General features: G+C 49.4%; 2 long non-coding RNA genes across 2 annotated transcripts; one reads left to right on the forward strand and one right to left on the reverse strand.

Annotated features, from left to right (window-relative positions):
- Nucleotides 1-7,752: 7,752 nt before the first annotated feature.
- LOC143273352 (uncharacterized) lies at nucleotides 7,753-9,316 on the reverse strand. The gene is made up of 2 exons (XR_013051393.1): nucleotides 8,910-9,316; nucleotides 7,753-7,971 (listed from the first exon to the last, which is right to left on the reverse strand). It is a non-coding gene; the product is annotated as an uncharacterized LOC143273352 (long non-coding RNA).
- A 10,163-nt stretch (nucleotides 9,317-19,479) lies between these two features.
- Nucleotides 19,480-23,240, forward strand: LOC143273353 (uncharacterized). The gene is made up of 2 exons (XR_013051394.1): nucleotides 19,480-19,845; nucleotides 22,628-23,240. It is a non-coding gene; the product is annotated as an uncharacterized LOC143273353 (long non-coding RNA).
- The last annotated feature ends 790 nt before the right edge of the window (nucleotides 23,241-24,030 follow it).

A 24,030-nucleotide genomic window follows, 5' to 3' on the forward strand; every position in this document is an offset into this window, starting at 1 on the left:
CAGAAGGGGTGCACTGTTGCCAAGCTGAAAGCTAAGGAGAGTCAACCAGGTTTCCCCGGGCCAAGCCAAGAGGTGAATCTGTCCGAGTGTGCAAGGATCAGGGCTGCAAAAGTGCCCTACTGCTTGCCAGTGCTGGGGAGGCAGAACTGGATCTGCGGGGCATGCTGGCCAGCCAGTCTAGCCAATTGGTGAGTCCCAGTTTAGTGAGAGATGCTGTCTTAAAAATAAGGTAGAGAGCAATAGAGGAAGATACTCAGACATGATGTGATCCTCTGACCTCTACCTGCATCGTCATTAGTGAGTGTATACAACACACACACATACACACACACACACACACACACACACACACACACACACACACACACACCCTTCACTTCACTCTCCCAAGAAAAAGGGATTTAAAAAAAAACACACTGCAGATGAACCTCTTCAGTCATGTCTATGGGCTTAGATGTCCCCTATCTGGAACACAGAAGCAGTCTGCACAAGGAGGTCTTGCAGTCCCTGGAGGGGAACAGGAACCATCTACAGTGGTTACAGCTCTAACGTCCTTTTCCTGGGTACCTCCTTCCTGCAGGGTGAGGCAGGAAGTGGCCACCAGCTGCCATCCCTGCCGACTCAGCTGTGCAGCCCTCCGCAGTCCCATGTCCTCACTTCCCCACAGGCCCTCTGGCTGAAGGAAGGTGTTCTCCTTTCCTGGTAAAGCAGACATTTAAGGGGCAGGAAACTCAACAGCAGAAGAGAGGAACAGAAGAGTGGTCTGTGGGCAAGGTTGGAGGCAGAGTGAGGGCAAGGTACAGGGAACTGAAATGTCTCTCCTTCTGTTTTCTCATCATTGATGAGCAACACCCTCTGTGTCCACAAACCCCTAAGTGTTTGTTTTTTGTAACATCTCACATTTTGCGCTAAATCAGTACAGCCACTGCGCTCCAACCATAGCAAGGCTACACTGGCTGTTTTCTTTGCAGAACAGAACCCGAGTTTCATCATATAGAAAGTTCCATACAAACAGAGGTGACATTTCCTGATCAGTCCAACAGGCCTGCCATGAGTTTAGACAGGACCCCTGGCTGACTTCCTAAGAAGTCTGAAACAGCTAGGCAGATCTCAAAATACCCAGTCACAGTGGGATCAGACATGCAGGATGACAGGAACTCCCGTTTGTGGAAGTGCCGTGGAAGAATAGAAACCTCTGGCTGTGAAATACCTAGCTCTAGTGCATCAGGATAACAAACATGGCCCTAAAGGCATAGTTGGCATGGAAGATGTCCCTGAGGGTAGTGAGCATAGATCATGGTGAGTACCAGAGAAAATACCAGCCCTTTGGGCTTTGGGGCTTGGCTGGAAGTGTTGAAGGGAAAGGTCACCTCCAGATGCCTAAATCCAGGCCATGCTCCACACAGTTTAAAGATTAAATTTACTCATTTGTACAGTTTAGAAACCCCAAATCAGTTAAGGAAGAGTCTCAATCTGGTAACATCCCAAGGCACTTGGTAGCAAATGGAAAAACTCCCTATAGAAACCGATTCTCAACCTCTGCACATAAGAAACCCAAGGTGAGCCATTTCTGAAATATTAGCTCACAACCCAAATCTACAGAACATGAGTCCACTCTAAATGAGTCAGCAGACACAAGGGTGTAGCTCAGTGGGAGAGCACCTACCCAGCTTGTGCAAAGCTCTGGGTTCAACCTTAAGTCAAATACAGCAGCAGGTCTAGAATAAATCCCCAAAGGCATAAAATACATCCTATGAAAAGCCAGCTATCAGAAAGAGGTTATGAATTGTGGTCAAAATAATTAGAATTGTAAAGGAAGGGAATTAAAATTATGAGAAACGAGGGCTGAGTCAGTAAAGTGTCTACCACTCAGCATGAGGACTTGAGTTTGGATCCCAAGAAGCCACAAAAAAGTTGGATGAGGTCACTCATGTAGGTAACACCAGTGCTGGGGTCAGGGAAGGCAATAAGTAGATCACTGGAGCTCATTGGCCAGCCAAACTAGCTGAAAGGATGAGCGCCAGATTCAGTGAGATACCCTGACTCAAAACGTAAGGCAGAGATCAGTCAAGGAGGGCTCCTAACACAGACTGCTGGCCTCCACAAGCACACGCACATAACACATACATGTGTAGACACCCATACACACCCCCACATGATCATGTACCTACAATACATACAAAAGAAAAAAAACAACAGAATAAAACAAAAAAATGAAAAAGTTATAAGAAAAGGAATTCATTTTAAAAGACCAGAAGTGTTTTTAAGGGGACCATATATAACTCCTAGAAGTGAAATATGCACCAATTAAAAACTTAATATGTAGGTGAAAGTTCAGACTAGAACACTTAAGCGAATTTAAGCTGGTGTGGGAGAGGACAGAAAGACAGCGAGATCACCGAGACAGAGGGGAACCTTGGTGTGCTTCACACAGGAGCTCAAGAAAGGACGGGGGTGGGGGGTGGGGGGGGGTGTCAGTGCTTCCAAAGATAATGCCTGGGACTTTTCTAGAACAGGGGAAAAAAGAAATTAGGGAAGCATTGTTATCAAAGGAAAAACATGAAAATCTGGACACATTGTAAGAAAAAGCTGCCAAAGGCAAAAATCAAAACAGAAAAGCAGAGGAGAAAGACAGATGAAAAGAAACAGCGGTTCACTCAACGGCAGACTTTTCAACCCCAACAATAGAAGTCAGAAGTCAGTGGAACATGGAGGCTTGCAGGATGACCTCATTTACTTTGCCAGCTAAAAATAGTGAGGAAACAAATAAAGGCTCAGCCACAGAGCATGCCTAGGGGCTAGTCCTAAGTTACAGAGACAGGAAGAGCTGGGCTCGCGGGGCTGTGACCCAGGCAGTCACTTGGAGCCAATCCTAAACCAAGACTCTGATGTCACTGACTTGAGACTTTTTTGAACAGGAGGTTCCATGGCTGCTTTTCACGGGGTCTTCCAAATCATGTAGACAGTCCTATAAGTAGGGTCTGAGAAACCGGTACAAGTCAGAAGCAAGTGAGCAAGCAGCCTTCTGCGCAATGTGGGGATTGGTTCAGTAAACAAAGCCATCATGCAGAAGCATTAAAGACAAACATCCTTGATGGACTTTTCCAGCCGATAGTGTTCTGATTCTTTGTCGTAGGAAAGGGAGAGCAGACCAAACACCTTTAGGGACAATGCCTGGAAGAAGGGAGCGTCACCCAGAGCTCACATCTGTTAAGCCAGATGTCATGAACAGTGCTCCCAAGACCTGAGCATAAAAGAGAAGGCAGAGAAATGGATGGTGTCACCAGAAAGAAAAACCTCTTTCTCGGGCATGTTGACACACACACTCAGTACTGGTGTCACCGTGGTGTCTGAATGTTAGCGTCCACCAGGCAGCCAGAGACACAAAATCACCAGTAGAAAAGGAATCCCTAGGAAATCACCCTTGTGCTACTTCAAATGGGACAAGGAGCAGGCAAGAGAAAGCTGCAGTCAAAACGTCAATGATGGGCCCTGGGGAGACGGCTCAGTATGTAGAATGCTGACTGTGCAGCAGATCCCCAGCACCCAGGTGCAGGAGGTGGGTACCTGCCACCCCAGTAGTGGGAGAAAGAGACAGGAGAATCTGGGGCTCAGTGGCCAGTAAGTCAAGGCGATCAGTGAGTTCCAGGTTGGGTGTTACCAAAAGAATCTGGTAATACCGAGAAGGTGTCTTTAAAAACAGTATTAGTATGAAGCTCTCTGATTTATTATTTTTTCTAAAGACTTAACCTGGCCTCGAATGATGATGGGGCCCATCCATTCACTTAAATTTTTTCTCACTATAATCCTAGCTTATAACGGGTAGTTAATTGGTCTAATTGTATTATATTTGCAGGTGTCTTGGTCCATCGGGCAGAAAGAAGTGTTCACACAGCAGTGAGTGAGTGAGTGAGTGAGTGAGTGAGTGAGTGAGTTAGTTAGTTAATTAGGGAGTGAAAGTTATTTTTTGGACACACCATTCTGAGCCGTATAGTAGCCTTGAAATATCAAAGCTAAAACAGAAACCTCTCACCTTCAGTTTCTGTGACTATGGGGGGGATGTGTGTGATAAAAGCGGGTGACGAATTAAGACAGAGTGGGAGAGAAAGACAGACAGAAACTATGAGGGTCTCTGGGTTGTAGTTGGTGTCAGGGTCCACTATGTTGGAGCTCTGCAAACCGCTGTTTTTAGAACAACCCACGAGAGCCGCATTGAGGGGGAAAGTGGAGACTTCCTAGTGAAGTTAAGGGAAACTAAGTGAGAATTTATAAACAAATGAATTGGTGGGCTGGAGACATAGCTTCCTTGGTAACATGCTTGCTTTATAAGCACGAGGGCCTGAGTCTGAGCCTCAGAACCTATGAGAAGGAGCTGGGGATGATAATGTGGGGTGTTTGCAACCCAGCACTGGGGAGCTGGCAGTGTGCTGAGGCTCTTGGCAAGCTGATCTAGCCTAGACGAGTTATAGGCCGGTGAGAGACCGACCCTTTCTCAAACAGCAGAGTGAATGGTGCCTTTGGAACAACACCCCAGGTTAACGCCTGGTCTTCACATGCACGTGTACACACAAGCACATGCACACACACATGCGCGTGCGCACACACACAACTGTCAATAAGTAATGTGAGTCAGTTTTGCACATGTAAGCAGGACCTCTTCTTTGAAAATCTATCAAAATCAATTTCCCCAGTGGACCCGGGCTGCCTTTTCTCATGAGGCAGGACGTGAGGAACAAACAATGTTGTAGACAGAAAGGAGATGGTCAGACAGAAAACCATCTTCAAGCTAGCTTCGCGTGAGCATGGCCTAAGCCCTCTTCTTCTTCCTCTGCTTCTTCCTCTCATCCCTGTGGTGAGATCCGCTGACCGCCTCTCTCCTGCTGGAACCAGCTGTGGTTCTCAGAGGTGAAGATACACGAAATGTTTCAGTAAGGGACAGAGGAGTGGAGCTTGCTAAGACGGAAGAACGGCCTTTGCCTCCTGCACATCCCCCTGGATCCCTCAAGTCCTCCTCCTTGGAAGACTCCTTTGGATGGGCTCTCACGGCCAAACGCCCGCTCTCTCTTCCTCCAGGCTCTGCTCAGCACCTTGAGTGAGCCATGACGGTCCTTCCCAGCGCTGTTTCTCCCAGTGCTTTAGAGATGCACATTTCGGGGAAATAAAAAGGAGAACAAACCCCTTTCTTTCCTCTGCTTCCCAGGAGAGGAGGCTGACCACAGAGGCTGACTTGTTGGCCGATACCCAGTGCTCCAGATGAACCACATGGATGACTGTTCCTTCCACTTCCAGGAAACTGAGCCCCATGAAACAAGAGTCACGCTGCAGACATGCTAGGCAAGCAATGGACCGTGAGGACTCTGGAGAGAAAGGGGACAAGGGGAGACCATTGGAGCACTGGCTGCTGGGAGTGACAAAGACGCGCCTCTCATTTTCTCCACACAGGGTCCAATCATTCCGAGGGAAGACCTTCGTATTCAGCTGGGAGACGGTCTCACTGGACAGGGAGGTCATTTCTCCAGCTGTGACAGATGTTGGATAGGCTGGGACATCTCCAGGTGATTGCAGGTAAACAAATCAGAAAGCAATTTTCCTTTTGCACCTACTGCTTGCTTCTGCTCTGGGCACACCTGACTAGGAATACACAAATCCCAGGGCCCTGTCTGCAGGAAGAATGGTCATTTGTTTGTATCATTTACTTATTTCGAGTCAGAGTCTCATGTAACTCAGGGTGGCCTCAAACTCACTCCGTAGCCGATAATAAGCTCGGCCTTCTGATTCTCCTATCTCTGAGAGCTGAGATTACAGATAAGGTCCACTGAGCCTGGCTTACTGGTGCTGGGAATGGGGCCCAGGGCTTCCTGTATGGTGGGCAAGCGCGCTACCAACTGAGCTATACCCCAGCCTGTTTTTTTTTTTTTTTTTTTAAGTAGAAGAAAGTTCTTGATACTTGGATCTGAAATCCACCCCAGGTTGTTTCAGGAGATGGTAAAATGTAGACACAAAAGCACAGAATTAACCCCGGTCCGGGCCCTCCTGAGTGAGGATGTGTGACTAGAGAGGTGCTCAGAGCTACAACCAGCGCCGCCTTCAGGATCTGGTGGAAGAGACTCCAAGAACACTGCCTCTGTCTGCTCCAGCTCTCCCACTCTCTGAGAAGGCTCCTTGGAGAAGCTTTTCCTTGAGAAATCCGCACATGACTCCTTACCCCAAAGTGGCTACTGAGGGCTGGATTTCAAACAAGACTGAGGACATGCCGCCTCTGAAGCTTCTTCATACCTGAGCCTCCGGCACTTGTAAGATTGGAGCTGTTGGGGGATTCCAGGGTGAGACAACGTGCAAAGGGTTTAGTGTCCTAAACCCAGCATGTACAATAGTTAGCAAATACTGATCAGTACCTTCTTACAGTCTCCAGACATTGAATATTGCCGCAGCCTGAAGGCCGACAATAGGGTTCAGTGGTAGAGTGTACAAGGCTCTGAGTTCGATTCCAAGCTCTGTCAATGAGAGGGGCATGAAGAGAAGGGGAAGGGAAGACAAGTAAGTGGGGAGAGGAGCTCACCTAGTTATAATCTGAAACTCACATTCACGTGTGGGAGTGGCCTTCAAGATCAGTCAAGTCATGTGCTACCACTGGCCAGTGTCCCTCTGATGATGGGCATACTCAACTCTAGCTTGGAGTAGCTGCAGAACCTGTGAAGACTTCACCATATGGGGAGGTATTCTTCCCCCAGTCCCTGATCAAACTGTGAAAACCAGTTCACCAACATTCAAAAGAGGAGCCGAGCTGGTGGGGAGACACAGTACACACTCAGCAGAGAAAGAGTCACCAGCAGGCCATCCATCTTCATTTAAAAGTTTAGTGTGACCTCAATGTTAATATAAACTCATTTTTAAGGGCTGAAGAGGATGCTCAGTAGATAAAGCCCTTGCCATGCAAACATAAGGACCAGAGTTCAGATCTCAGAACCCATGGATAGGCCCAGTAGGTATGGAAACTCTTCTATATTTCTAGTACTTGGAAAGGTCCAGTTGGCATGCCAATTCTTCTATATTCCTAGTACTTGGAAAGGTCCAGTTGGCATGCCAATTCTTCTATATTCCTAGTACTTGGAAAGGTCCAGTGGGTATGGCAACTCTTCTATATTCCTAGTACTTGGAAAGGTCTGGTTGGCATGCCAACTCTTCTATATTCCTAGTACATGGAAAGGCCCAGTGGGCATGGCAATCTTCTGTATTCCTACTACATAGGAGGTAGAGGTGGAGATACGTGATCCCACAAAGAAGCTAGCCAGCCAAACTTGACAAAATCGGAGCTCTGGGTTCAGCCAGAGACCCTGACTCAATAAATAATGTAGAAAGCAATCAAAGAAGACTCCTCATGTCAACACGCGTGCAGGCACACACACACACACACACACACACACACACACACACACACACACACAGCTCAATCTTACTGAAGAAGAGTAATGCAAACTTAAGCTGTGATGAGTCTGAGGTGAGAAAGTGGACCGTGCATCGCATACAACTCCTCCTGGGGTGACTGGAAACCTTATCAAAAGTATAAATACACTTACCCTTTGTCCTAATTATCCTGATTATTGGAATTTGTCCTTCAGTTGCAGCTGAAACATGGAGGAAGTGCCCTGGTTTACAGTTTGCAGTAGCAAAAGATAGGAAGTAAACCAAACACCTACGAGTAACCGGCGAATTTATTGTGTGGCCATAAATAAGATACTCTAAGGCTGTAAAGATGAGTGAGGACATCTTTATGTGCTGTGCTGATTTGAAAGATGTCCAAATTAGGCAGCTCAGTGAAAAGAGCAAAGTCCCCCAGCATTCTTCACGGAACACTCACTGGTGTCAGCCTTGACAATGGTGACTCCATTCTGGTCTTCACTTACACTCCTCTGAGTACAGCGAGACTGAGCCTCCTTCCATCATCCTAAGAGCCAGTGAGTCTCTCCATTCCTGTCAAAGAGAGGAAAAGAGAAGAAAAGATTTGTGTGTGTGTACACACCACACACACACACACACACACACACACACACACACACACACACACACACACAGTCTTGCTTGTATTTAATAAAGACATCCAAAAACCTAACACAAGTAACCCCATTGGATCAGAGCCGATAGGAGCAAAGATAAAATCCATGTGTCCTATCTTTCTGAGCTATGAGACTAGAAAGTGAGTTATTGGTTCAAAAACCAAACCGAACTAAAGTAAGCCTTTCTCCACCAGTTTCTTCTCGTGGTAAGCAGATCACCATCACCCTTGCCCAGCACCAGTCCCTGGACTCCACTCCTGGAGGAAGGAGGCATAAGTCAAGGAGGAGTTCGTAGACAGGGAGGCCCAGAGGTCCAGAAGGATCTCTGCACACGGACCAACTTCTGCTTGTTTGCAAGACCTGAGGCCAGAGAGGGATTGCTGTGCTTCTGCAAGCGTGGCCCCTGCCCGCTTCCTAATGACACCAGCCAGCCACTAGCAGGGACATCTATTCAAACCAGCTTCAACAGACAGCAGGTCCCTGTGATTGGCTGAGGAAAGAAAAGACTAGCCGCCCTAGAATATTCCTCTCCGACCGCCAGTGTGACAGCTGAATCCGCCCTGACCTGCTGCCTTCCTTGTGGGCTGAACTTTCCCTGGGGTTTTAACTGCTTCCTTCCATCCCCTGTGGCTCTCTCAGCCTCAGGCCTCAGATGTTTCACCCCAAGGGCCCTCTGGTCACAGCTTTGCTTCTCCGTCTACAGAAGAGCAATGCTTTTCACAAGATGAGATGATGCTCTCTCTGAAACCCACAGAAAGAAAACAGCTGCCCCTCCCCACCCCCACCCCCCACCCCCGCCCCAAGCAGGTCGGAGCGCTTATAGCTTCTCCCTAGGATTCTTCCAAAGCTACCCACTCAGAACACCTGTTGGAAGTTAGCAAGCCACTGCCTCGGGGAAGAACGTGGGGACCATTGTAGCTGACTTAAAGGGAGAGATCTGAACAGCACAGGTATGGGCAGGGAGGGAACAGGCACCAGGCCTCTCCAGAGCCTCCAGTTTGCACCAGCCTGAGTTCTCCAGGAGGAAGCAAGCTGAGTCGGTTTGCTGACACTCCAGGTCCAGGGCTCTTGCAGTGATCTGGAGAGAGTGAATTTGTGGCAGCTGACGGAGGCCTTGGGTTCAGCCTCCAGTCCCAGCCTGCACTGCAGAAGCGAAGCAAGGGCCACCATCCCAGGGACCCCGGCAGCATGGCTACCCCCTTGGAAAGGTTTCTATGACAAAGAGCTACAGGTTGAACATGACTGTGACATCACAGCCATCACCTCTGTCCTCTCCCAACCTATCTGCCCAAGGGACATCTGAATTCCTTCTGTGACAGTGTCTTAGCTTGCGCTTCTGCAAGGCCACTTTTTTTTTTTTTTTTTTTTACAATTAAGAACTTCAGAAGAAATGACTCGGGGTGTGACTCACAAGATCAATGACCAAGAAAAGGACACAAGGACCTCTGGTACCAGTGACTCACACGCTTCCCAGGAGTGGCAGGGCTCTGTGATATTTTTCCTGATCTTTCAAAAATGTTAAATGTCCATTATATCAAGTAAGACATTGCCATTTAGAGTAGGCAGACCACACACAGAACAGTCACAGTGAGCTTCCTGGAGGACAGGATAGTCCCTCACCCAACACACTTGACCTTCCACTCCAGGGCCACCGCAGAATACAGCCTCTGCAGGGCTCCTGTGCATGTGGCTCATGGACCAGAGCCACGGCCACTCCAAGAGGAACGATTGGTTCCACACATGAGCCCCTATTTCACATGGCTGAGACTGAAGAGCTCCCGAGACAGGCAGCACATGCCCTCCCAAGCACCATGACCTGCCCTAAAGCTAACAATATCCTCCTCCGGGTGGAGTTCACATGTGTTCACCCAAGTCCCTCCTCCCTCCTCAGCACCTTGAACCAAAGAAGGGGAGCTAAACCATTCTAAGCCAGGAAGACCCTGCTGGTGACATCAGGCAGGACATGCCTGCAAGTCCCCACTGCAGAGTATCAGTCCCAGCTCCTTCACCTCATCTCACAAGTCAAAAGTCCCTCGTTAGCCCTGGCACTCACCCCTGAGGCCTGCTCCAGTTTCCCTGTGCAACCGAGTCAGAATCACAGGGAAGCCCTCCCCTTGAGTTCCTCCAATCAGAGCAGAAGGTAAGAGATGCCTACCCTTCAGGCATCATGTGTTCAACTGATGCTCACACAGCACTGGCTGCCTGCAGATCGTGCTTTCACTGTGGCCACTCAGTAGCTCTCAAGCACAGTAAAGCTCTGCTGGTTCTCAAGGGTGACTAGTCCCATCTCTCTGACCGGAAAGCCTGTAAGTCAAGGACCCTCATTAGCGACTGTGGAGACCTGCCCCTCATAGGTTAGATGAGACCCAGAGAGCTCCCCCCAAAAAATCCTTAGCAAAGGGGAGCCCCATGCCACCGTTTCAGTCTGAGATGCCCTTGAAGGATCTTAGGGGCTTGGTGGCCAGCAGTGAAAGTTAATGTTGGTTGTCAATATGGTAGAGCTAGACTCACTTAGGAGACAAGCTCTGGGCATGCCTGTGAGGGATTATCTAGAGTATGTTAGCTGCGGTAGGAAGAGCCTCCCTAATTATGAGTGGCACCCTGCAAGGGCTGATGTCCTGGACTGCTCAAAAAGAAAAAGCGAGGGGTGGTGATATGGCCCAGTGGGGAAAGGTGCTTCCTGTGCCATCCTGACAACCGAGTTCGAGCCCCAGAACTCAGGTGAAGCTGACAGGAGAGAAACTGCTCCAGGAGTTGATCCTCAAACCTCCACATATGTACCGTGGAGTGCGCATGTGTGTCACGTGTGAGCATGCGTGGGAGTGGGCACACACAATGACAATTATAATGATAATAATAACAACAACAACGATACATGTTGGAAGGGGGAAAGAGAGCTGAGCACCAGCGTTCATCTCTCTCAGCTTCCTGACTACAGATGTGGTGTGACCAGCTGATTCAAGCTCCTACTCCTTCCCCTCCACGATGCCCTTGAACCGTGAGCCAAAATAAATCCTTCCTGCTTAGGTTGGTTTTTTTGGTTTGTTTGTTTTTTAAAGTATTTTGTTGCAGCAATGAGAAGTAACTAATACACCAGCTGATGGACTCTGGGGAAGTGACTAAGGACTCTGGCCTAATCAATGATTGATCCCTTCATGGATTCATAATTTTTTTTTTCTTTTTTTTGGTTTTTCGAGACAGGGTTTCTCTGTATAGCTTTGTGCCTTTCCTGAAACTCACTCCGTAGCCCAGGCTGGCCTCAAACTCACAAAGATCCGCCTGGCTCTGCCTCCTGAGTGCTGGGATTAAAGGCGTGTGCCACCACCACCCGGCCATAATTTGATGATACTATTGGATGGTGGTAGAAAGCAGAAGGTGGGATATATTGGAAAACATACATCACTGACAGGTGTCTCCTCTCCTGCCCCATTTTCTCTGCTTCCTGGCTGCCACAAGGTGAGCAATGTCCCTCCACTGCATCCTTCCGACACTATGCCTGCCCTAAACACACCGCTGAAAGTGATGGATCTGGCTGTGGACTTTCAACCATGAAACCATGACTCAAAATAAACTTTCTCTCCTTTCTAATTGTTTGTCTCGGGCGCTGGTCACAGAGTCAAAGGCTAATACTTCAGATAGCGGTGACAAGACTCCAGGAGCTGTGTGCTAATGTAATCCTCCTGACAGTGTGCTGCCCCCCTCTGCCAAGTCCCACAGTGAATATCCACTGCCAGAGGGTTCCGGTGCTGCACCAGCTCCTATTCTACTCCGGTGGGAACTTCAGAGCCTGGGAAAGAACTCCCCAGGTCCCTGCAACGACTCAGGTGGAAGGGATGGCCAGGCACTGAGGGCCTCTGTGAACCTGCGTGCCAACACCAGCATCACGGGGTAGGGGTGGGGGCAGCGAATACAACACACATAGCATGAAAACACCAGAAGTGAGAACCGTAGGTGAGTCCAGGCTGAGCTGTACCTCCTGGAGCAGCTTTGCCTGGCAGGTCAGACTCAGACTCTTCTGTGTGCTGCTGTGAGTCCAGGGTACCATCATCTCAAGGTTTGGCTGGGACTGGAGGATCCACACCTAAGATGGCTTCATGGTTGCCCATCTGACAGGTTGGTGCTAGCCACTGGCAAGGGGCCTTAAGTCCTTCCTACATTGGACTGTCCATGTGGCTGACGGAGCGTCCTTCTAAGGTAGCAGCTAGCTTCCTCCACAGTGACCCAAGCAAACAGAATAGAAGACACCATGTATATGTGACTCAGCCTCAGAGGTCACACATGGTCATTTCCACAGTATCCTGGTGGTTACCAGGGTCAGCCCTCCTCCATGGGAGAGTGGGCTCACAATCTGAGTACTAAGAAGCAAGAACCTCTGGGGCCATCTCAGAAGTACTAGCTACCATGGAATGTGCCAGAACAAAGACCTTAGCCCAGATATCAATTATTCCATGGGGACCTTGTAGTCCCCACACTGCTCTGCTTTCTTATCTGTGGGTTTTCTTGCATAACTCACAAGTTATCGAATGGTTGTCAAGGGACACAAAAGTCTGCTCAGGAGGGGAGTGGAGGCTGCTGAGTATTAAAGAATAATAGGTCCAATGTTCAATTCACTTCTTCAAATGGATCAAATAGCACCACAGAGGGCCAAAGGTCACCTGCAGCCCAGCCTCTCTCCTTCCCTCTCCAAGGGCCCATTGAAATGTTTGAGCTTAATACAGACGTGATGGCCAAATATCGAAGAGATGGGACAGCTTAGGATATAAAAATGCTGAGGACTTCACTACATAGTCTCCCAACCTGATGGCTTAGTCCTGAGTCTGGGGAGCCCCAGGAGAATTGAAAGAAACAGAAAGAGAGTGGATGACAATAACTAACCCGTGTGCTAACCCTGCAGAAGCAGCCTAGAGTCCACAGGTCCCAGGCCCTCATTATGTATGGTGCTGTAACAAAATGCCTGGCAAAAGCAACTCACGGAGGAGTTTACTTGGCTCACAGTTCCAGGGGACACAGTCCATCATGGAGGAGAAGGCAGTCAGGGTAGGGGGGCTGGGGGAGCAGGAGGGGATTGGTCACATGGCAACCACAGTCAGGAAGCAGAGACGGATGGATGCTGGCACTTGCTTTCTCCTTTTATTTAGTCTGGGACCCCTGCCCCAACCCAATGGTGCCACCAACATTCAGAGTGGGTCTTCACACCTCAGTAAACCTAATCTAGATAATCCTTCACAGACACGCTTGGAGTCTTGTTTCCATGGTGACTCTAGATCCTGTCAATTTGACAATCAAGATTCATCATCACAGATGGACTGAGTAGCTGGCTGCCCATGGTCCAGGGTGAGGAGTTCTGGCTGGGTGTCAAAAGACCAAACCTCATAGAGGCTTCATATCTATCAATAGTGAAGGGACTCCCAGCTGAGAAGGGAAACTGAACGTTTTACAGAGTTTCTTAGTGCCAAGACTGCTGTTGACTCACCCAACACCATAGACCTTCCTTCCTGGATCCCCATGTCCCCCAAAGGCCCTTTACACCGGCCGCCACTGCCCAAGCTGCCCAGCTGACCCCAGCAGCCCGTCTCTCCAGCTCTCTTGGCCTCTTAGGCTGCTGGCTGACACCTATAGACATCTTTCTGGCTGCTTCATCAGGGTGCTAGTCATTGTCCAGCCTTCCAGAGTCTCTGATCGTATGACTATGCCCTCCACCTCGACTCTGCTCATCTCTTTGCTCCCCTCTCTCCAAGGAACTGAGAAACACACTCACCCCTGAAAGGACTTCTAAAGCTCCACCTCAGTCCCACCTGGCTTGCAAGTGCCAGGTCCTGACCCCAGCTCTGACGTCCATGAACCCAGCTTCCCCCATGCCTCTGAAAGGACCCCAGTGCGCTCTCCACATCAGCCTCTGCCTGTTCCTCCCTGTACCCCTGACCCCAGCCAACCGTCTACCAGGCTTTTCCTACACAGGGGACACAGTCCATCATGGAGGAGAAGGTAGTGAGGGAGAAGGCAGGGAGAGCAGGAGGGGATTGGTCACATGGCAACCACAGTCAGGAAGTCACAACCAAACTCTAATATTGGAGTTTAAATCTAAAATGTCTGCCATGGGCTCCTGTTTTGAACACCTGGTCCCCAGCTGGTAGCGTGGTTGTGGGAAGGGTATAGAACCTTTAAGAGGGGGGTCTGGCTGATGGAAGTAAGTCACCAGGGGACTGCTTCCCATCTCATGTCTGTCTCCTGGTCAGCTGCCTTCATCTCCCTCTAAGCCTCCTGCTACCACGTCTTCCCCATCCTGGTGGCCTGAAATCCCCCAAAACCCTGAGCTAAAATAAACCTGCCATCGTTTCAGCCGTGAGAAATACCATTAGGACATTGAGACAGCCTTTTCCACAGTCCTTCCCTGTCTGGGGCAGGGTTCCATGATTCACACACCCCAAATCATGTGACACAGGCACCCAGCACCACGCCAACAGTTCACAGCCCTATAGATTCATTACCCAACTCCACAGATAAGGAGACTGAAGCACAGGGTGGCTGTGTAAGTGACCTGAGTCATACAGCCAGGAGTGGAGTTCACATTCAACCCAAGGCTATCGGACTCTAAGGACGGTAGGCCTAAGTGGACAAACAAGGCTGTTTGTATAATTGCTTGCCCACTATGGTTCAGAATGTTAGCATTCCCAAACCGGTACATTGTGAAGATTTTGTAATATAATTCCTGGGGGGAAAAAGTTTTCTGACTGACCTTGGAGCCTGAAGAGGGAAGATGAAACATTAAGTCATCCTGCCATTAAAATTAAGTTCAATCACCCCTAATGGAATGTCACCTCCAAGATAGCCATTAAAGCCACCGGCCTAACCAACTGGCAGGCCCTGCGTATATCACCATTATCCTGTCGCTGTAACAGCCATTTGTCCGAGGCCGAGAGAGCCCCAGGAGACGCTGAGTGCTGCTGTCAATGTCGTGTGGAGGAGAGACAGCTGCTGCTTTCTCCCATGCTCCATCAGTGCGGTCAGGGACGTGGCAGGAAGGCACAGTGCACAGACACAGATGTCACAGGCTCTGACCTTGGGCCTCCAGGATAGAGCAATCAGGATGAGAGAGGTTACGTCATAGTGTGGACTGGTGTGGCTGTCACAAGATGCTACACCTGCCACTCAGCTACCAGCACCTGCCGCTCTCCAGAGGCGGAGGCTCCTGCCCGCCTGCCGTTGCCCAGCCAAGAATCTGGGCTTGAGGTGGGGTCCTTACTAACCAGCTTCCTCTGAGAAGCTCTTGTCCCTGCCTTCCTTCTGAGGCTGAAATTACAGGCAGGCCACCATGTCAACCTGGCGTTTACGTGGGTTCTGGGGATTCAAACCCCGGTCTTGGATGAGCCATCTCCTCAGCACCTAGGGTTGGCTTTTTCTAAGCTAGAATGCAAGAAATGACTTTCCCTGTGACATTTTGATGTGTTTACATCGTTATACTGTGTTCTTTTGTTTATTGTTTTGGGGTATGTAGCTCATGGTGAACTCTTTGTAGAAGGGGATGACCTCGAACTTGTGATCCTCCTGGTCTCATGCCCTGAGTGTTGGGATGGAAGGTGCATGCTGCCACGTCCAGCTCATATTTTGTTCCTGTTTGCACCTCCACTGTCCCCCCATCTCTCAGGTGCCTTTCTTCCCCCAAAGAGCCCCTCCTTCTGCTCTCGTGCCATACAAATTCCATTACCCTCTCTCGTCTCCCCTTGCCCTCCCTTATCTCTCCTCCACAGCCTCCTTTCTACTCCCAATCCTGCAAATCTAGAGTCTGCACGTGAGAAAACCCATGCCACACAGCTTCCTGGTTTCCTTTGCAGGCCCTACACCTTTGAAGTCTGGCCTTTGCCCTGTAACATAAATAGATGGGGAAACTGAGACCCTTCTAGGCCAAAGGAAATGCTGTAAGCACACCTGTCAGCCACCCGAGGCAGGGCTAGGGGAAGTTGGCTTTCTCCTCAGCATGGTGTCCTTGGACAGTAACTCTTCAGCAGACTGCTTTCCCTCACTGGAACCCCCTCACCCACTAGCTAGAAACACTGTGTCCCTAACACCACAAAAGTAGGGTTTGTAAGAATTTAAGAGAGAAATGTTGGACCGTGGACGTGTCTCAGCAGATAAAGGTGCTTGCCCCTAAGCCTGACAACCTGAGTTCAGTCCCTGAGACTCATATGGGGTAAGGAGAGAAACAGCTCCTGAAGGCTGACCCCTGACCGTCACATGTGGGCAGTGGTACACACACACTCACCTCTATGTCTGAAGTGTGAGCACTTCTTTCTTTCTTTCCTGCTTTCTTTCTTTCTTTCTTTCTTTCTTTCTTTCTTTCTTTCTTTCTTTCTTTCTTTCTTTCTTTCTTTCTTTCTTTCTTTCTTTCTTTCGAGAGACAGGGTTTCCCTGTGTAGTTTTGGTGTCTGTCCTGGATCTTGCTCTGTAGACCAGGCTGGCCTCGACCTCACAGAGATCCTCCTGGCTCGAACTCCCGAGTGCTGGGACTAAAGGCGTGCGCCACCACCACACATGTGAGCATTTCTTTATAGTGGAAACTGAATGTTACCCTGGGCCCAGAACAAGGTGAGGATGCTGGGTGTCTCCCCAGAGAGTCTATGATGATCACTCTACAGCCTTCATGTTGGACAGATTACCTAACTTCCATGGAGCATTATTTTATAAAAATCACATGTGGGGTATGTTACCTGACCTGTCTCTGGGGATGTAGGGGCCAGGCTCTTCCCTCTTCTTCCAGAAAATTCCTATGTACTTTTCAAGATACAGGGTACAGGCCACCTCTTATGGGCAGCACCCTAGCACCCTAGCTGTGTGAGATGGGTGCCCTTCTGTCCCCTGTAACAGGATGTTCTCCCATCATGGTACTAATGGTGTGTCTCTGTAATTCAGTGGTGATCTTCTGGCCACAGGGTGGATCTTGGACTCTTAGATCTTAGGCAGGGTCTAAACCAGGGTAGAGTCTCAAAAAAAAAAAATCATTGAACAAATAAGCCACAAAGCCAAATTTTGCTTGCCCAGGCTGTTTCCCCACCCCTTCATAACGTAACCTATAGATGACACCTCTGAAAACAAACTCAGAGGGGGCAAGATTGAGTGAGAAAGCAAGACAAGGGGCAGGAGCTGTGCCACCCTGGTGCCCTGCCCTGCTTCAACTGCCACACTCGTCGACACGTCAAACTGGAGAGAGGAGGGTGCTGCCCTCCGGCTCCAGCCAAGTCATAAAATGTAACGGCTAGAAACTGTGCCCCACTTCCACGCCATATAAATCCCCACTGGATGATGCCTGTTGGTGGACTTCGACCTGAACTATCAATAAGCCTAGGGGGAAAAAAATGGAGGGCAAAGTCAACGTCTACCGTAAGCCAGGTCCTGAGTGTCCAAACTGCAGCGTCATGGTGAATGTCAAAGGTCACCTGGTCTATCCTCTGCCCTGTACCCAAATGCCTCCAGTCCCAGCAGTGACTTCCAGGCCCCAAGGGCTCAAACGCTTAAGAACTAAGGTTTTAAACGGCAGAGGCGAAATTTGCTCTGGGATCCCTCTAAGAAGTCATGTTGTCAGGCTCAGAAGCAGGGTATGCCACCTTGGAGACCACAGAGGTTCTGCTTGCTTCAGAAAGCCCATGCTCCATTCCAGAGAAGACAAACCTATGCCACAGTGGGCAAAATCGAGGGCACTTATAATAAAACACTCTTCTGGCCAACAAAGTAGTTCTCAACCATCTTTGGACTCCCAGATGTTAGGCGAGGCCTAGCTCTGGGTAGAGTCTCAAAAAAATGGCTTGCAGAACAAATAAACCATAAAGCTGAATTATAAGGGCATCCATGAGAGGCCAGAGCCATGTACAAGGAGTGGCCCAGGAAAACTGACCCCAAGCCTTCAGTGGAATCTGACCATGAACTTGCTTTCAAATAAACAGTCGTTAGAACGATAGGAACAATTGGGTTTTGTTCTGTTCTGTTTTGTGACGCATAGTCATCTGCCTGTGTTCAATGGGTGCCCTACCACTGAGCTACATCCCAAGCCTTTGTTTGTTTTGTGTGTGTGTGATAGGGTCAAACAATACAGCCCAGGCCAGGCTCAAACACTTATCTCCATCTCCTGAGAGTTTCACAATCACAGCCACCTGAGGGTCTTCAGTGCGTACTGAGCATTGGATAATAGTAAGGAATTATGGTAACTTGGGGGACCTAATGACTATCAAACCACTATGTCTGTGGAATACGGAATATAGAGACTGCCATGATGTTGTCAAAGGATCTGGGGGAGGCAGACAAATGCAGGGGATGCAGGTGCCATGACATGGGGGCATGCTATGGACAGGTCACACTGCTTTCTACTTCTGAGAACCTCTGGGACGTCCATTCAGTAGAAAAGCTGAATGGTGGTGTGGCCGATGGAGGAGGAGGCATTTCTATCTGGACTTGGAAGCAAGCAAGATCTCAAGACATTAAAAGCCATGATTGCCATGGCGGTCCCTAGGCCCACAGAGGCAAGATGGGCCAGTTGTGGCTCAGGAACCCCAGTCAGATATCTGAACAGGTGGCCCGTGGAGATTGAGAGCCACCTGTGTGGCTGACCTGTTTCTCAGGGATGTGGAAAGTCTTATCAGCCAAGATCCTGGCAGAAGACTTGTGGGCACTGGGTACGTCGTGCAGGCCATGGGCAGGTGCCCCACAACTTTCCAAAACAATCTATTTGCTCTTCTTGTTCCAGCCCTGACTCAAGGACAGTCCCTTGTCCACTTCTGGCCTTGCACACAGTCTTCTTCAAGCTACACCTTCCCCCAGAGAAGCCACAGCCCAGGTGGGGCTGCACTTGCCCCCTCTGGGGGCACTATGGTCGCCTTGGGATGAAATTCCTATTGTCCCCTTCCAGACCCTCCGCATATCTGGATAGGGTAGGTCAGAGGCTAGCCCAGAGTAGACCATGAGGTCCCCTGCCCAGTGGATAATCTACCTGCCTCTCCCCCCGCTCCTCCTGCCCACAGTCTGAACCTCTCTTCTCCTAGCACTGTCTATGGAATAAACTGGGGTTCCTGGGGGCTAGCCCATTGCTACTACCTTCTCAGTGTGAGTGCCCCACCCCTGTTCATCTTCCCAGAGGCCACCAGGGCCCTCTGCTGGGAAAGGGTAGGGCCTGAGGGCCTGCCACACCACACAATCACTTCATCTCTACGACTTGTTTGCCTCTGGTTTCTTATTTACCTCTGAGATCATGGAAAAAAAAATGAACCTGGTCTAATCGACAGCACAGCCTTGACCTTCACCTCTGGCGTATGACCATTGAAGCTCTAGAGTCACTCAGAAATTGCCCATGGCAACATTGCGTGAGGTGGGCGGTTCCCCTCCCACAAACTTATCTCCACTCTGCAGTCCTGGTAACGAACTGCCCAGCATTGCACAATCAGATAGAAAATATTTACAATGAGAGTTGACCCAAAAAAAGACTTCCATGAGATCAACTTGACCTGACCTCCTTCAGGTGAGATGACTTCAGACAGGGGATATGATCTCTCTCTCCACATCAGGGCGGAGTGGAGTGACACTGAGAAGGTACAAAGAGCGGCAGCCTTGGAGTCATACCTAGGCCTGAGTTCAAATCCTCCTACGCCCAACCCCACCCCTCTTGCCTGGATGCTGGAACACAGAGTTCATCTCAGCTTGTGTTTTCCACATCAGACCATTCTGCAGACTGTATGGGAACACCTGGACAGTGCTTCTCCAACTTCAGGCTGGGGGCAGGGTCTCTCCCGATGTGAACATGATTTGGGAGGTAAGAACCCTTGGACAGATACGGGGTACAATGTTGACTCCAAGTCAGACTTCTAGGAAGTGCCCTGGTCAGTTAGCTCCTGTTGTCCTCTTGAGGCACCCCAGGTAGATGGCCCTCTTCAGGCACTGTCCCAGCTCACCAAATTGCCAGCTTGACACAGCTTGGAGTGATCCAAGAGGAAAAGCCTTGGTGCTCGGATTACATTGGTCTATGAGAGATCGTCTTGAGTACAAATTGATGTAAGAGGGCCTAGCCCACTGTGGGTGAGAACATTCCTCAGGCAGATGGGACAAGGCTGCATGAGAAAGCTAGCTAAGTGTGAGCCAGTGAGAGACCCAGAAAGCCGTGTTCCCCCATGGTGGCCGTTCCAAAGCTCCTGCTTGAGTTCCTGCTCTGGCTTTCCCCGAGGGTGAACTGTGACCCGGAAGTGAAAGTATCCCTTAAGTTGCTTTTGGTTATCATATTTGTCCCAGCAACAGAATAAAACTAAACTGGTCACAAAGGCTAGGATTTTTTTTTTCAACTGGGAGATAAAAACCTAGCAAAGTGGCCAGCTACCTTTCTACGGGGAACCAGTACATCTTCTGTCCCCTGTCACACTCTCATGGCCTCTAAGTGGGTGTCCTCATGTCCCCTTGACCCGGTTTACCAGGCTGAAGGCCATGAAGAGAGCTCAGCCTTCCTCCATTCTCAAGTGCATCCTGCACAAGGGTACTTGTGGTCGGTGTGTGCCTAGGCCGAGCGGCCCCACTGCTGACCTGCTAGCTGGCGACGCGGCATCGTTATGCATGGAGGATTTTTCGAGAGGGGTGGGACCCTTTGGACATCAGCTAATTTGAGCAGGTGCGACCCTCTATTTCAGGCCATGAAGTGGGGACAGCTTTCAAGATGACAGCTAGGACACAGGGAGGTGCTGCCCAGTGCGCTGGTCAGTCCCCCTTCCGAGGGAACACAGTCCACGGCAGTCCTGGTAGACCACTTTTCCTGGCTCGTCAACTTTGGACCAGACTAATCCTTTTGTTTGTGTATGGGGAGGTGTTTTACTGCTGGTGGTGTATGTGAGATGAGGTTTCAGTGTATAGCCCAGCCCGTGCTGGCCTTGAACTCGTGGCAATCCTTCTGCATCAGGGTCCTAAGTGCTGGGTGTGAGCCACCACTTGGGAAACTGACACCTGGCAGTATCTGAATGGGCTCTATGGGCTGCCAGGCTGGCTGCAGCTCCTAAGTTCACAGAAACCATGAGGAAACCAAACAAACTGAAATACAGTCCCCCGGCAGAGAGCCAGGGAGATGAGGAGGGCCTGTTCACACTGGCCGTGGATTTTGACCTGTTTTTCTTCCCCAGTGGCCATCTCCTAATTTCCTAGCAGGGTCTCAGAAAGGACAAGTGTGTCCTCAGATGCTCAAGTTCACCAAGATTCTTCACCAAGCTGCTTGGTTAACTGGGGACTTCTGTTCACAAGGCTGAGAGCATGGTCCCATTTCACAGTTGGGCCAACTGAGTTCAAATAAGGAAAGGAAATGTAGTCTTTAACTAGACAGAGCATCAGGCTTCCTTCCAAAGACACCCAAGCCTTTGAACATGTCTCACTTGCACACTCTGGCTCTTCAGGGGTCCTCTTTGGTCCCTGCTAGAGTCTTCCTCATGACACAGTCTATTTACACCAATATTAAACACGGCTCTAGATTTCATTCATCAGGCAGGGCAATAGCTGCTCAGAAGAGCCAGTGAAGGATAAAGTAGCCATTATCTTGGGTTTCTTGCCTTTTGGAAACAGCGGGCAGAACACTGTCCCCTGAGCCTGGCCCTGCCACCTTGAAGACTTTTCCTGCTCCTTGTATCTGGAGGTAGTCAAGCCAGAATGCACCTTCTTCTGGACCCTGACTATCCCTCATAAGCTGACCAATGTGAGGGCCCCATAGCCACCCCCACATGACTATGGAAAGCGAACTTGCAAAGGCCTAGAGAAGTCGCCTCTGCTGATCACCCTGTTCTTCCCTCACTCTTGGAGGAGATTCATTCTCCATTCTCCATTACATGTAGTCCAAATCCTCTTTATTATTGTATTTTGTTTTCCACATGTGTACATATTTGTGTGTGTGTGTGTGTGTGTGTGTGTGTGTGTGTGTGTGTGTGTGAGTGAGAGAGAGAGCTAGAGAGACTGACATCAAATCAGATGCCTTCCCCAATGTCTCTCCACTTTATTTATTTATTTATTTATTCATTCATTCATTTATTTATTTGACAGAATCACTAAACATGGAGCTCTATTATCCGGCTAGACTAGCTGGCCAGCAACCCAGGGATCCTCCCCTCTCCACCTCCCCAGGGCCAGGATTTCAGGCACATGCCGTTGCACTAGGCTTCTGTTTGCATTGGTGCTGGGAACCAAGCTCAGGCCTTCATGCTTGCACAGGAACAGATGCTTACCCTCAGCGCCGTCTTCCTAGCCCCAGTTACGGCTGTTCTTAATTAAGACATACCTACACTCACCATGGCTGCACCGGCCTCTCATCCTAGTTACTCAGAAGACTGAAGCAAGAGGATTGTTAAGTTCACAGCCAGCCTGGACAACCTAATGAGACCCTGGATCAAAAATAAAGAGTAAAGAAGGGTTCTGAGGATACAGCACAGGGGTAGAGTGCTTGTCTAAAATGTGCACGGCCTAGGTGTAACCCTAGTTCAACAGAAGGGGGGAAAGATGTAACAGTATTATATACAGTGACATTAAGATGTCACATGATAAAAAAAAAAAGATGTCACATGATGCCTTCTTCACAGATCTACACTGAGATAAATTCAGAGAAGTCCACTGTGAGGAAGCTGTGACCCAGAAGGCTGGGGACAGGGTGGCAGCCAAGGTCACAGAGCTGTTCCCAATTATTGTCTGCTGTGACACTGTGTCTGTTCAGCTCTGTCACAGCCAAAGAGGCCAACACATTGCACATGGAGCATGACTGCCAAGAGGGGCTGACATGACAGTCTCCACTGGCCCAAAGTGATGGAGATGGAGGTCCTGGATCGAACAAGTTCAACAAGACTGAGTGGCAGCGGGTTTCAAGCTTTTTGACGTCAGGAGCTCTGTTCATCCTTAAAAATAATCAAGTTCCCCGAGAGCATTTGTTTGTCAGCATTTACTGCCAGACACCTTAAACTCAAAGTTTAAAGAAAAATTTGCTAATCCAGCCCAAAGCCTGTAACCTCATCACTTGAGAAGCTAAGGAGGAAGATGAGGAGTTCGAGGCCAGCCTTTGGGTACATAGCAAGTTCGAGGCTAACCTGGAATACATGAGACCTTGTTTCAAACCCCTTCACCCTGATTCCTTTCTTGTCTTTCTTTTTTTCCTCTAAATCATTTAAAAAATAGCAATAATAAACCTGCAACTTGTTAACATATATTAGCGATTTGGGAAGACGAGAACCATCTCCCAAAATAAAAGCACTTAGTAAAAAAATGTGGCCTTGTTTTGCACATTGGAAAATGGCTTCTGCTTCTAGCCCCACTCTACTGAACTACCACATTACTTCTGGAAAATTCCACTGTGTGATCATGAGAGTGAGGAGAAGACACTCAAGCATTACGGCCGAAGTTCTCGGTCTGGACAGCTTACACCTCCGGCCCTCTATAGCCCTCGTGATCTCAAGGGCTCTAGAGAGAGGCACCCTTGAGCTGCCTCTACAGCAGGCTGTGACGTCATGGGGGGCGGCCATGTGCACAGGGAACTCAAGGACCAGGCACTCGTCCCAGAGACACAGCACAGAGTGCATTGGACAGAGTAAGATGGTGGCGGGTGAAGAGGGCCAGGAGTATGTGGGGGGCACATCCTCCAGGACAGGGACGGAGGCAAAGGCCCTGAGGAAAGGTGAGGAAGTATGGCGGCTCAAGTGGGAGGGCGGTGTCGACTCTGCTGAGGAGGAGAGCAAGGGAGATGGAGCAGGGCCTCGAGGGTCACCCTGAGCATGGGGAGTTTGTTTTCCTGGTGTGGTGAGAAGCCCCGAAGTGGCGGGGAGCAGCACAGGCTGAGTTTCCTTCTGAAAAGGCCTGGACAGGCGTGCAAAGAGTGGTGCCTGAAAGCGGCAGCCCACGGAATGGAGATGTCTCTACCAATTACACATCTGATACAATGTCTAAGTTATATACAAAGAACTAAAAAAAAACCCCAGACAAATAAACAAACCAACCA

This window comes from Peromyscus maniculatus, chromosome 5 (genome assembly GCF_049852395.1).
Source record: "Peromyscus maniculatus bairdii isolate BWxNUB_F1_BW_parent chromosome 5, HU_Pman_BW_mat_3.1, whole genome shotgun sequence".
Lineage (NCBI taxonomy): Eukaryota > Metazoa > Chordata > Mammalia > Rodentia > Cricetidae > Peromyscus > Peromyscus maniculatus.